At 25.2% G+C, this 10,935-nt stretch overlaps 1 long non-coding RNA gene across 1 annotated transcript; it reads left to right on the forward strand.

The window, feature by feature from the left end:
- The first annotated feature begins 4,759 nt into the window (after window positions 1-4,759).
- LOC147807015 (uncharacterized) lies at window positions 4,760-8,722 on the forward strand. Its single transcript, XR_015435450.1, has 3 exons — window positions 4,760-5,303; window positions 6,515-6,591; window positions 8,612-8,722. It is a non-coding gene; the product is annotated as an uncharacterized LOC147807015 (long non-coding RNA).
- Window positions 8,723-10,935: the final 2,213 nt, after the last annotated feature.

Consider the following 10,935-nt stretch of genomic DNA (forward strand, 5'->3'; position numbering starts at 1 on the left):
ATTGGAAAAGTGCATTTACAATTCTCTCATGTTATTAAACTTATAGTATTCTTTAACTTTCATTAATTATTTTATTAACAAAATTGTAATTGTATAGTATATTTTTTTTTCTCTTAATAACACATACTTTTTTTAATTTTTTATTTTAATAATCTTTTTTATTTGGATTAATTCTGTTTTTAGAAAACAGTTCAAACCAATCTTTCAATGAAATTTCATATCAATAATATCTGATATCTAGTAACTTATTCTTAGTTTACTTACAGTTAAATATAATAAATTTCGCAATTATAGTAGGAATAAAGAAGTTTAACTAATAGGACATAGTTAAATTAAATTTTTACTCTTTATTTTGTGGAAAAAAAATGTTTTGATATTCATATTTTTTGTAGAATATTAATTTTGAAGAACTTGTAATTCAACGTTGAGTAATTTACGCTGAGTAATTTTTTTGCCGTATTAACTTATTCATTCTTTATTTGACTTAGCTCAAATAAATTTCCCCATATAATCAATTTCGAACAGTCCAGTAAACATATCTTAATAGAAAATTAAAGGATTTAAGTTTCCTACTCAGAATTTTAACACTTTAATCTTTACACTACTATAACAAACCATAAATGAAAATATTGTTTCGAATTATTTTCGTAAAAACAAAAACAAAGTTTACTCACTGTCCCTTCCTTGCACAGGGGGGTTGCTTTCCCAGGAGCGACCCATCATAATAATTAATTATCGATTTAGTGCTGTTTTAAATAGTTTTCGATAAAATTATAATAATTTGAATTATTATTAGTAATGATTGCACTAAAATTAGCAGTTTGTAATGCAAGCACTTTTGTACGTTGTAAGAACTAGCGTTTTTTTTTTATTTTTACTGCATGTATTAAATGTAAAGTCAATATCAAAAAGAGAATCATAAGAATTTTAATGGTCAATTTTATGCAATAAAATTTCAGGAATAAAAAGGAGTTTGCAAGTGTATTTGTGTGCCCTTCATGATATTAAAATATTTGTTAGTAAAAGAAGTAAAGACCTTTATTTTAGAATTAAGAAGTTAAAGTTTGCTTTGAGGGGGACGAGTATAGGTGATGGAATGTAGCTGTTTCAAAAAAAGATCCCTTTCCTCTCTTTGTTAGTGTATGGTAACTTGAGAAGTTAACGATATCCGGTTATGCGTTTCTCACATCCCACCCTGTTGGGGGTCAGTTCTTGAGAGCTTCAGACTTTTCCAATATTTTGTTATTTTTTTATGTTGTGAATCGATCTCCCCTATCATCAATTTCAGTTTTAATTTCTTTCCTTATATTGCTGACGATTATTATTATTTAACATTTTCATAAAACCACTATTATGTTCAATTGTTCGTAATAAGTTTTTCATTGAACTGTTTATTTTTTTTTCTAAAAAAATAAATAAGCAAAAATATAACAGAAAAACGCAAAATTCTCATATTTCGCAGATTACGAAAAGCAATACACCGTAAAAGTCATTTACAGATCAAAATTCTGTTTCTAAAATGTATCTAACAAAAATCTTTCAACCAGATGTGGGAAATTACAAAAGTAAATGAAAAATAAATATATAAATAAACTCTAATTTTTAAAGAAAAATATTTTTTGATTTAATATCAAGGTCTTATTTGATAAGTAATATAACTTGTTAAAAATGGAGAGAGTCTCGCTTTTTATGCTTTTTAAGTACAACAAAGCATCATAATTCTTTGCACTTTTTTGGATTTTGAAACTCCTTGCATCTGAACAGTCCAGAGCTTGTAAATGATTCAAATAAATCAAATTCATTCTCATTCATGTGTTTTAAAATTAACATTATTTAAATTAAAATTAACATTAAAATATTATAAAGCGAGAAATCAGTTTCAACCTGCCATAATTTTAACAATTGATATAATAAATCGGTAACTTACTTAATTAACTATATTTCGTGGTTCGTGCAATAATGAAGAAAGCTAAAATATAAAAAGAAAACTATAAAAGAAAAATTAACGGTAATTAAATTGTTAAATCTTCTTATTTCGCATCTTCATAAATTATTAAAATTCAGTTCTTCTCTCATCTGGACACAAATGCATTTAAAGTTAGATCTTTTGTAATTCATGCATTTAAATTTTTTAGTGTCTTAATATTTATGAGTTAACTCAGAAACTTCTAACCGTATTTCATTTCTTAAATTAGCAAAAAAGTTCAGAAGGAAAAAATAATTAATGTACTCAGTTTTTATTTAATTTTGAACTAATACAGAAAAATTTATGAACGGGCAATGTTTAGGGAGGAAAACTCCTTAATTCTTTGAGTAGAGAAATAATAATACGTTACCATACCATGCGTTTCTTTCCAAATTAAAAAATCGTTAGGGCGTAGCCAACGGAGTTAAATTAATGCCGTATGCGCCATTGCCAACTTCAATCTACTTTTTATTATCTGTATTTGGTTTTGTAGAGCAAAAACTACAAGATTTAGAAAAATCAAATTACAATGGACTGTAGAGAAGTGTACAGGGATTACGATGGAATGAAGAAAATGTATGATCGATAATTTGTTTGAGAACTATTAACTCCTACACTTAGTGATAAAAAATATCGTATGAGCCGCTCTGCAGGACACAAAAATTCCGCTACAGAATTGAAATTTTCTTTTTCTGAGCAAAAACAACAAGATTTTAAAATTTGAAATTACTATGGTTTATAGAAAAAAATACAGAGAAAATTTAACATTCGATAATAAGTATTATTAACTCTTATACTTGTAAGAAAAAATACTATATTTGGATGATCTGTAAGATGAGAAAATGTATGATTAAAACTACCAAAATATTGCTAAATTTACCATAATTCTAGCTCTATGGAAACACCAAAAAACTCGATAATTTTAACCAAAGAGTTTTGGTAATGTTTTAGGTTAACAATAAAATAAAATTTTATAATGTTTGTTAAATTTTGGTAAAATATGGTAAATAATCATGTTAGCTAAGAACATTTTCTTCTTATAGGCCTTTATTCAATAAAATTAACTGTTCAGTTATGTATTTTCTACTAAATGTGTGGTAATAAGAACTATATTTGTGAAAACCAGAATTTCTGTTAAACCCTTACAATTTGAATAGAAAATTTATCAAATAAATGGTTTAAATACAGGATATATTTTAATTTTATTACCCAAGTTATTTTTTATTTTTTTTAAACCAGAAATGTCAATACAGTTCCGTAATTTTACCGAATTTTTTTCTTCGTATTCTCCACTTAAATGTAATTATGCAGTTAAAATTCGATGAGCTAAAAAAAAAAACATTTTTATATGTAAACCTAAAACGAATTTTCTTTCGAATTCCAATTTATTTGAAAGTCATTGCTAATTTAAGTGTTCATTCGTGAATTTTTTCAGGTATATTTTAAATATTGACTGTTTATTCATTTTTGCAGAAAATTTATTTTTTCGTCAGGAGATCTTTGCCTTTTTTTTAATTTTGTAAGCTCGCACTGAATTGTCAATTAAGAGTAGCGAAAGAGAGAGAGAGAGAGAGAGGAATTTGCATGTTGCAAGATATAAATCTTAACAGTTAAATTGACATTTTTAAAAATAAATAAACCTAACGATAAAAAGTATTCTCAGTTTAAACTGTTAAAATTCTCGTCAACAAATAAAATAATTTCTCAGCAATTTTTCTTGTTTTATTGTTCTAATACACAATCTGTATTCCTTAGGTCAAATCTTCTTTAAAGTGCAGATGATAATTTTCAAGTTGAGGTAGTCCTCGAATTCGTTACGATTAGCATTTTAACAAAACATTCTTACATAACGCTACTTCACTTGTACATTTTAAAAGCAAAATGTTCAGCGTTTCAGTTTAAAATATTGCTTTTTAAGGGAAAAAAATAAAACAAGGATTTAAGTGAAACAATTACGCGGGTAGGTGATCGGAAACGGGGGGAGTCAGAGACTCCCTGTTTTTCTTTTTTTAATTTTCGCATGGAACAATTCCTTAATAGAAAGAGTTAATAATATATATTAATAATACATATTAATCTTATAGAGAAACAGGATTTTATTTTTCTGCACAGCAAGTCAAAACATTTATGTAAGCATTATTTCCAAGTGTAGAAGTATTAAAGTTTTTCTGAAAAAAAAAAAGCATACAAATAAGTTTTGACCTAATGCAATTATTTAATTTCGAGAGTTTGTTTATCGTTGGTAGTTAACTAAATGTTTTTGTTATTTAATTTATTTTTCCTTTATAACACCAGAAATTGTTTTTAATAATTTAAAAATGAATATTGATCTTAATTTGAGGACATTTTACTGTCTGAAATCACAGGACACGTATTTTTAAAAAGAATCATTTAAGTGACCTTGTTTCCAATCCTTCAAGTTAAGGGAAAAAGAGAGGGGAAAGCGAAAGCTTAGCATTTTAAACCCCCTCCCCCGATTCTAAGAAAAAGTCTCTTCAACCAGGTGGTCCACTTACCCCAGACGCCAAAAGATTCAATGGTCGCCAAAAAATTTGAAAAAAAGGGGATAAATAATGGAAATGGTCAACTTCAAAAGAGGTCTCCTTTCTGTTTTATTGCAGGAATGCGATACACAACAGACTAAGGACAAGTAAGTAAACTTTTATTCTTTAGCTCATGTTATATTTTCAGTACACTATTATTTATTAATTTTTCACAAATAGTTTGTTTTTATTTTCTTTATTTAGTTTTTAGTAATTATATTTTTTAATCCTTATATTCTACAAGAATGTTTCTTCGTAAGATTAGCATGTAAGTTACCATTTTAGTTTTAAAATGAATTATAAGTTCCATTAATCCTAACAATAGAAAAATGATTTTCTATAGCTATTTAAATCAAATGCTTCTTTATTTTTTTAAAAAGTTTTTAATTTAATAATTATTTAAATTAATTTACTTACTTAGTTTAATTACCTTATTTAATTTATTAAAAAAATCGGTAGTCATTTTTTACCAGGACTATGTAATGACGGCCTCGTTTCACCTTTTGTTTCAAATAAAACTTCTGAAAAAAAATGGTATTAACATTTTCTAATTTTTTATTAGTTTATCGTATAATTTAAATTTAATAATTTTCTGATCAGAGTTTTTTAAATTAAAAACGTTTAACAATCTAAAACTCGTCTCACACTTGCTTAAGTGGAAAAACTGTCTTTCTAAGTTTGCTTTTGTTGCTTTGTAATTGCTTTTTATTAATGTTAAATATTTTTTTTTTTTTTTTTTGCATGGATGGAAATACTGTAAGAAAAATCTTTTGGAAGAAAGGTCAAGATGAAAGGTAAGAACATCTCAAATCTTTATATTAAGGGTAAAATTTAGGATTAAATTTTTAATAAAATTAGGAAATTACTTTACTGTTATTGAAGTATGTTTTTTAAGACATTTTTAAATTTTTTAAATAAATAACGCATAATTTAATCTGCAAAAGCATTTTCTTAAAATGTCTTTTAAAACTTTTTTCATATTTTTGAAAAACTTTATATTTATAACGAACGTTACATTTATATTAAACGTTACATTTATAATGAATGGTAAAAAAAAATTTTTTGGCCCATATCTTTGTGTACAAAATGTACAAGAAATTTGATTTTAGGTAAACAGAAATGCTGGAACTGTCAGGAATGAAGTAATTTTCGGCCAAAACATGAAAAAAATCTTGCAATAAACCTGAAATAAAATTCATTCTAAAATTCACGTTAACACTATGTAGCCAATGAGGTTAAAAGTAATTAAGATAAAAATCTACTTTATTATCCCATAAAAGAAATCTACTGCAATATATTTGCATTTTTTTAAATTATTTAAAATAAGAATATTTTTTTGTGGAAATAAATTTAAAGTTCTTTTTAAGTATAGAAATATTTGCAGCATAATATTTTTTCTTTCTTCATAGAATTAAGTTTTCTGTTTCTAGCTCTTTTTCCAGTTCTTGTGCAAATTTTACTATTTATCTAAACTTATTTATCTTTTTCTTAATATATTATATCATTCTCTATCTTAAGATTTATAGAGTTGTTTATTTTGAATCTCTTCCTGTTGAACTTTCACCTATTGAAATTTTATTTTTAGAAAAGCATATTTTCCGTAAAAAAAAAGTAACTTTAATTGACGGTTGAATGTACATATATTTCTGATGATTACTATGTAGTACAAAAAATTTATCTAAATATTTTTTGAAATTATAATGGAAAAGGCAAGGAATTTTTTTTCTAAAATTAAGGGTAACCCGGACAAAAGTAATATATTGGTCTATTTTAGTATCTATAATTTGAATAGACTTCTATGTCTGTTATGCCGGATTTTTTTTCCATTCATATCTTATTCCTTTTCTAAATTTGAATTAGAGAACAAAATTTAAAAAAGAACTTATTGTATAGAAATGAGTTCTAAGCAGTTTTTTTCCCTTCAATTTAATATTTTTATTTTGTTGATTTTTAACAGTTTTTTCCATGTTCATATTCTAATTATTTTTCTTCCTTTCATGAAAAGTCCGGAAATTCCGACAGTGTGAATCAACTAGAATGGCTGAGTACTAGAACTAGAATGAACGAGAACCAACAGAAAAGGTAAGAACATGATAAAACTACATTTTAACTCAGTAGTACCCATTCTATAATTTGTGGAATCTATTTTACAAATTCATAGCAAAATTAGAAAATCTACTTCACATTCTATATGTAGAACTGCAATTTTAATAATTTCTTCGACTGTAATTTGTATTAAAATATTTTCAGATTATTAGTAAATAATTTTTATGATTTTAAAGGAAAAATTTTATAAGGAAATATATTTTTTTTTAAATCTAAAATTTTTTTAATCAAAATACCTGTTTTTGATTTTCAAAAGTACTTTCCTAAAATCTTATCTGTTTAGTCGCCTAAATTTATTACTTTCTTAAAAAAGTTTCAGCTTGTTTTTTTAAAAATTATGCCTATACTAGAATTTCTTGATTTGTTAGAGGGAAATTTCTTTTTTAGTCAAATGATTTGATTTTATCATAGCTTACATGTCATTTTAATGTAAATTTCTTTTCATAATTTTTAAATATTAAAAATTTAAAAGTAAAAATTTATTATAAAATAAATTTAAAAATTGTTGCATAGCTGTTATTAAGTGCTATGTACTGTTATAATGCTTAATATATATATATATATATATATATATATATATATATATTTCACTGGTTTTCAACTTTTTTTTTCAACTGGTTCTCTTCAAATTAAAATTTTTTATGTATAAAAAAATTTAAATATTTTAAAAAACCGTTTAGTTTAAACCAACCTATCTTGATGGCATAAAATTTATATTCTTTAGTTAGTTTGTAAATTCATTACAAATGTAGAAAATCATTCCTCTTTATCGCATATTTTAATAACTTATGCTTATGCTTATGACTTTTAATACTTAATGGAGTATAGTTTTGAAGGATCATATATTTTTTTAATTGATAGAAATTTTAATCAAATAACATATTTTCAGATTTTAAAAGTACTATCTTAAAAAAATTTTCTTATATTTTTTACATGTTTAAAAACCTTTAGATTGTTTATTTCCTTGAGGTTAAAATTTCTTTTAATTAAATAATTTAATTTTATATAAACTTAAAATATTTTCACATATTAAAGTAAAAAATTCGTTCATAGTTCTTAATCGTAAAAAAGTTAAATTTTGTTTAAATAATAAAAATATTAACATTACATAACATATTAATAGCTACAAACTATTTTGGTGAGAATGTATTCTTTCTAATTTAAAAAATATTAAAGTTTTGCTATCAAATTCTTTATTTAAAATGCATTTTTATGTTCAATTATTAAACAGATTGATCTGTAGTTACAAAATGCAATATATAAGCATTGTTAAGCGATATATACCGCTTCAATTAGTTTTCTAACTTATGCATTGGAAGCATAAGGTTGGGAAGCATTTTAAAAATTAATAGTTTATAACAGGTGAGTTTACAGTAATGAAGTTTGGTCACCACTTTTAACATTTTTAAAGTCAATCATAGTTCTCTCTATTTTTAAACTAATTAATTGTTTCATAATACTGTAAAGAGAAGTTTTATCCAGGTTGTTTCGTTAATTCATAGGATATTATTCATAGCTGTTTTAATATTTGATGCTGCAATTTTTTCAATCCAAATGAATCCGCTACTTTACACATTTGCAATAGATGTTACAAAGTACAATGGAATTTTATAAAATTAATACTTAGTTTTATTACAAGCTGGAATATTCATTTTGTGCTGTTATTACCTTTTGTTACAATCAGCTAAAATTTATTTTTGTGACAATCAATGCTCGCTAGTAAATAATAAAAAAACCCAGGTGGTTTGAGCAACTTTATTAAATTCTATAACGTATGATATTTATAAGAGAAAAACTAAATTGTTGAAAATTATTGGATAGAATTTTTCTTCGAATATTTCCCTGGGATCAATAAAAGTATTTTTTAATCGTTAGAATTAATTGATATTATAACTTAACCCAGAATTAAAATGCGTCAAAAATTAATTAGATATTTTGTTTCTGTACATATTATTTAATAAATCTGTTGTAAAATAAATTGGCTACTTTTTTGCAGGAAAACTAGATTCATTCTGAAATAGGATGTTATAAAGAAGTTATTGTACACTTATGTACTTGTTTGTATTTTGATTTGTTATATTGAAATAAAATAATATTCTTTTCTTAAGGTCCTGTTTTATTTTAAATTTTATGCATTTTATTCATATTGAAATTCCAGCTTTATTTATTTCAAATCATAGAAATTGATGTGTTATTTACAGGTACCCAGTATATATATATATTTAAAAATATTTATGATATGTCTTGTTTATCTATTATTGAATATGAATAATATTGAATGGAAAGTTAGCCAATATTAAATATGAATAATATTGAAAATAAGAATAATGACTGGGCTGTGGCTTTGTTTCTATCAAGAAAAGTTAATTGTAGGTTTAATATACATAATTATTTTCATTTTTTTTCCATAACTTAAATAACTTATACATTAAGTCGCAATATGTTTTATCTTAGAATAAAATTTTTATTTAATTTTACCTCATAATGTGTAAAAAAATGTGAACACTCAATTAAACACACAATGTTTTTATATGATTCTACTTTTAACTTATTGCATTTATAATTGATTAAAATGAAATAGAAAAGAAATTTATTTTATTATGTAAGAAGATTCATTGGATGATAATTTATTATAAATTAAACAATTTTTTCCACCATTTCGCTTTTTATATTAGCATAAAATTTTTTGCATGTAATGGCAGTTATTGTTTTATTACAATATAAAAAGTTAAAATACAATAAATTACTAGAGCTGATATCAGCAGAGTACGAGAAAACAATTTATGTTCCTTAAATAAGAATTATTATCAACAACATGCAGCAAAAAGTCTTTGAAATTTAAGGAGAGCTCTAATAAATAAGTAAGTGACAAAAAAATTGCCGCGACACCTAACATAAAGGTGTGATACCGGCAAGGATGGCATTAAAGTTTTCTATCGAACCAAGTGTGAGGTGAGTTAAGGGTGGTATATCAGCAAATAAGGCAAAGAAGTTCGCCTAAACATCTGATATAAAGGTGTGATACCGGCAAGGACGGCATTAAAACTTTCTATTGAACCGAGTTTGAGGTGAGTTAAGGGTGATACACCGGCAAATAAGGCAAAGAAGTTCGCCTAAGCACCTGAAATAAAGGTGCGATACGGGCGAAAACGGCATAGACGTTTTCTAATCAGCCAACAGTTAAGGTGCCTTAACGGCAAGCGAGGCAACGACGTGTGCCAGTGAACATATTCAGCTTTTGATAAAAAGGCAAAAAAGACAAACAAAAGGTACAATAAAAGCCTTTACGGCAATTTTCTCTTCATTCTGTGAAAAAAATTTTTTTCCCCGGTATTAAACAGGCAAAAATGGCAAAGCAATCCAGAGGCAACAAAATAGTCCCGGTCCTTCAACGATTGCCGTCGCTTTGCCTGAAATGCCATGCACTGGCCCTCATTCTGGCCCAGATTTCACTTTATTAACGGAACCGATACGGCGATGAAAAGCCCGCCGTAATGGCACTTTAGGCGTGCCGACATTGTCCCTTCACTAGCCCAAAAGTCGTGTGCTTGTTGGGTATATATATATATATATATATATATATATATATATATATATATATATATATATATATATATATATATATATATATATATATATATATATATATATATATATATATATATATATTCATGTTTTCTCATAATCAATAAGAAGTTTTTGTTCATATTCAAAATGTTTTTTATGTTTATATTTCAATGTTATGCAAATTTTACTATTAAAACTTAAAATAATTAAACATCAATAATCATATCTTAGATTCGAAGTCTATATTAATCCTACACTTAATACTTGAGATTCATGATCAGAACTTTCATTTCTCAAATTTTTTTCTGGAAACTAAACACATGTTAGATTCTTTTGTTTGCTGGGGTAATAGTTTATGACATTTTCCGGTGAAGTTTATTCCTCAAAACAATAAACTTCATAATTTCTAATGATAGAAACTAAGAAATGCACGGTTTTCAAAGTTCAAGTTCTTTTGACTAGGATTTTTTTTAAAATTCAATTAATATTAACATTTATTTTATGTTTCAACAATTTAGTAGCATTTTAATAAAACAGCTATTTTAACAGCACTAATTTCAACCCTGGAATGAAAATGATTTACAAATGCAAGATGATTTAAAAACATTGATTTTCAGAAATAAAATTAAAATTCTGTGCGGGAACGCTATTGAGTTCTGTGCTAAAACATTAATGAGAAACTATTTTAACATAACCTTTTCATATTATAACAGAAAAACTACAGCATATTATTAAAAAAAAAAGAATTTTAAA

The sequence above is a fragment of the Parasteatoda tepidariorum genome, chromosome 7 (genome assembly GCF_982258835.1).
Source record: "Parasteatoda tepidariorum strain Cologne lab strain chromosome 7, Ptep-v5.0, whole genome shotgun sequence".
Lineage (NCBI taxonomy): Eukaryota > Metazoa > Arthropoda > Arachnida > Araneae > Theridiidae > Parasteatoda > Parasteatoda tepidariorum.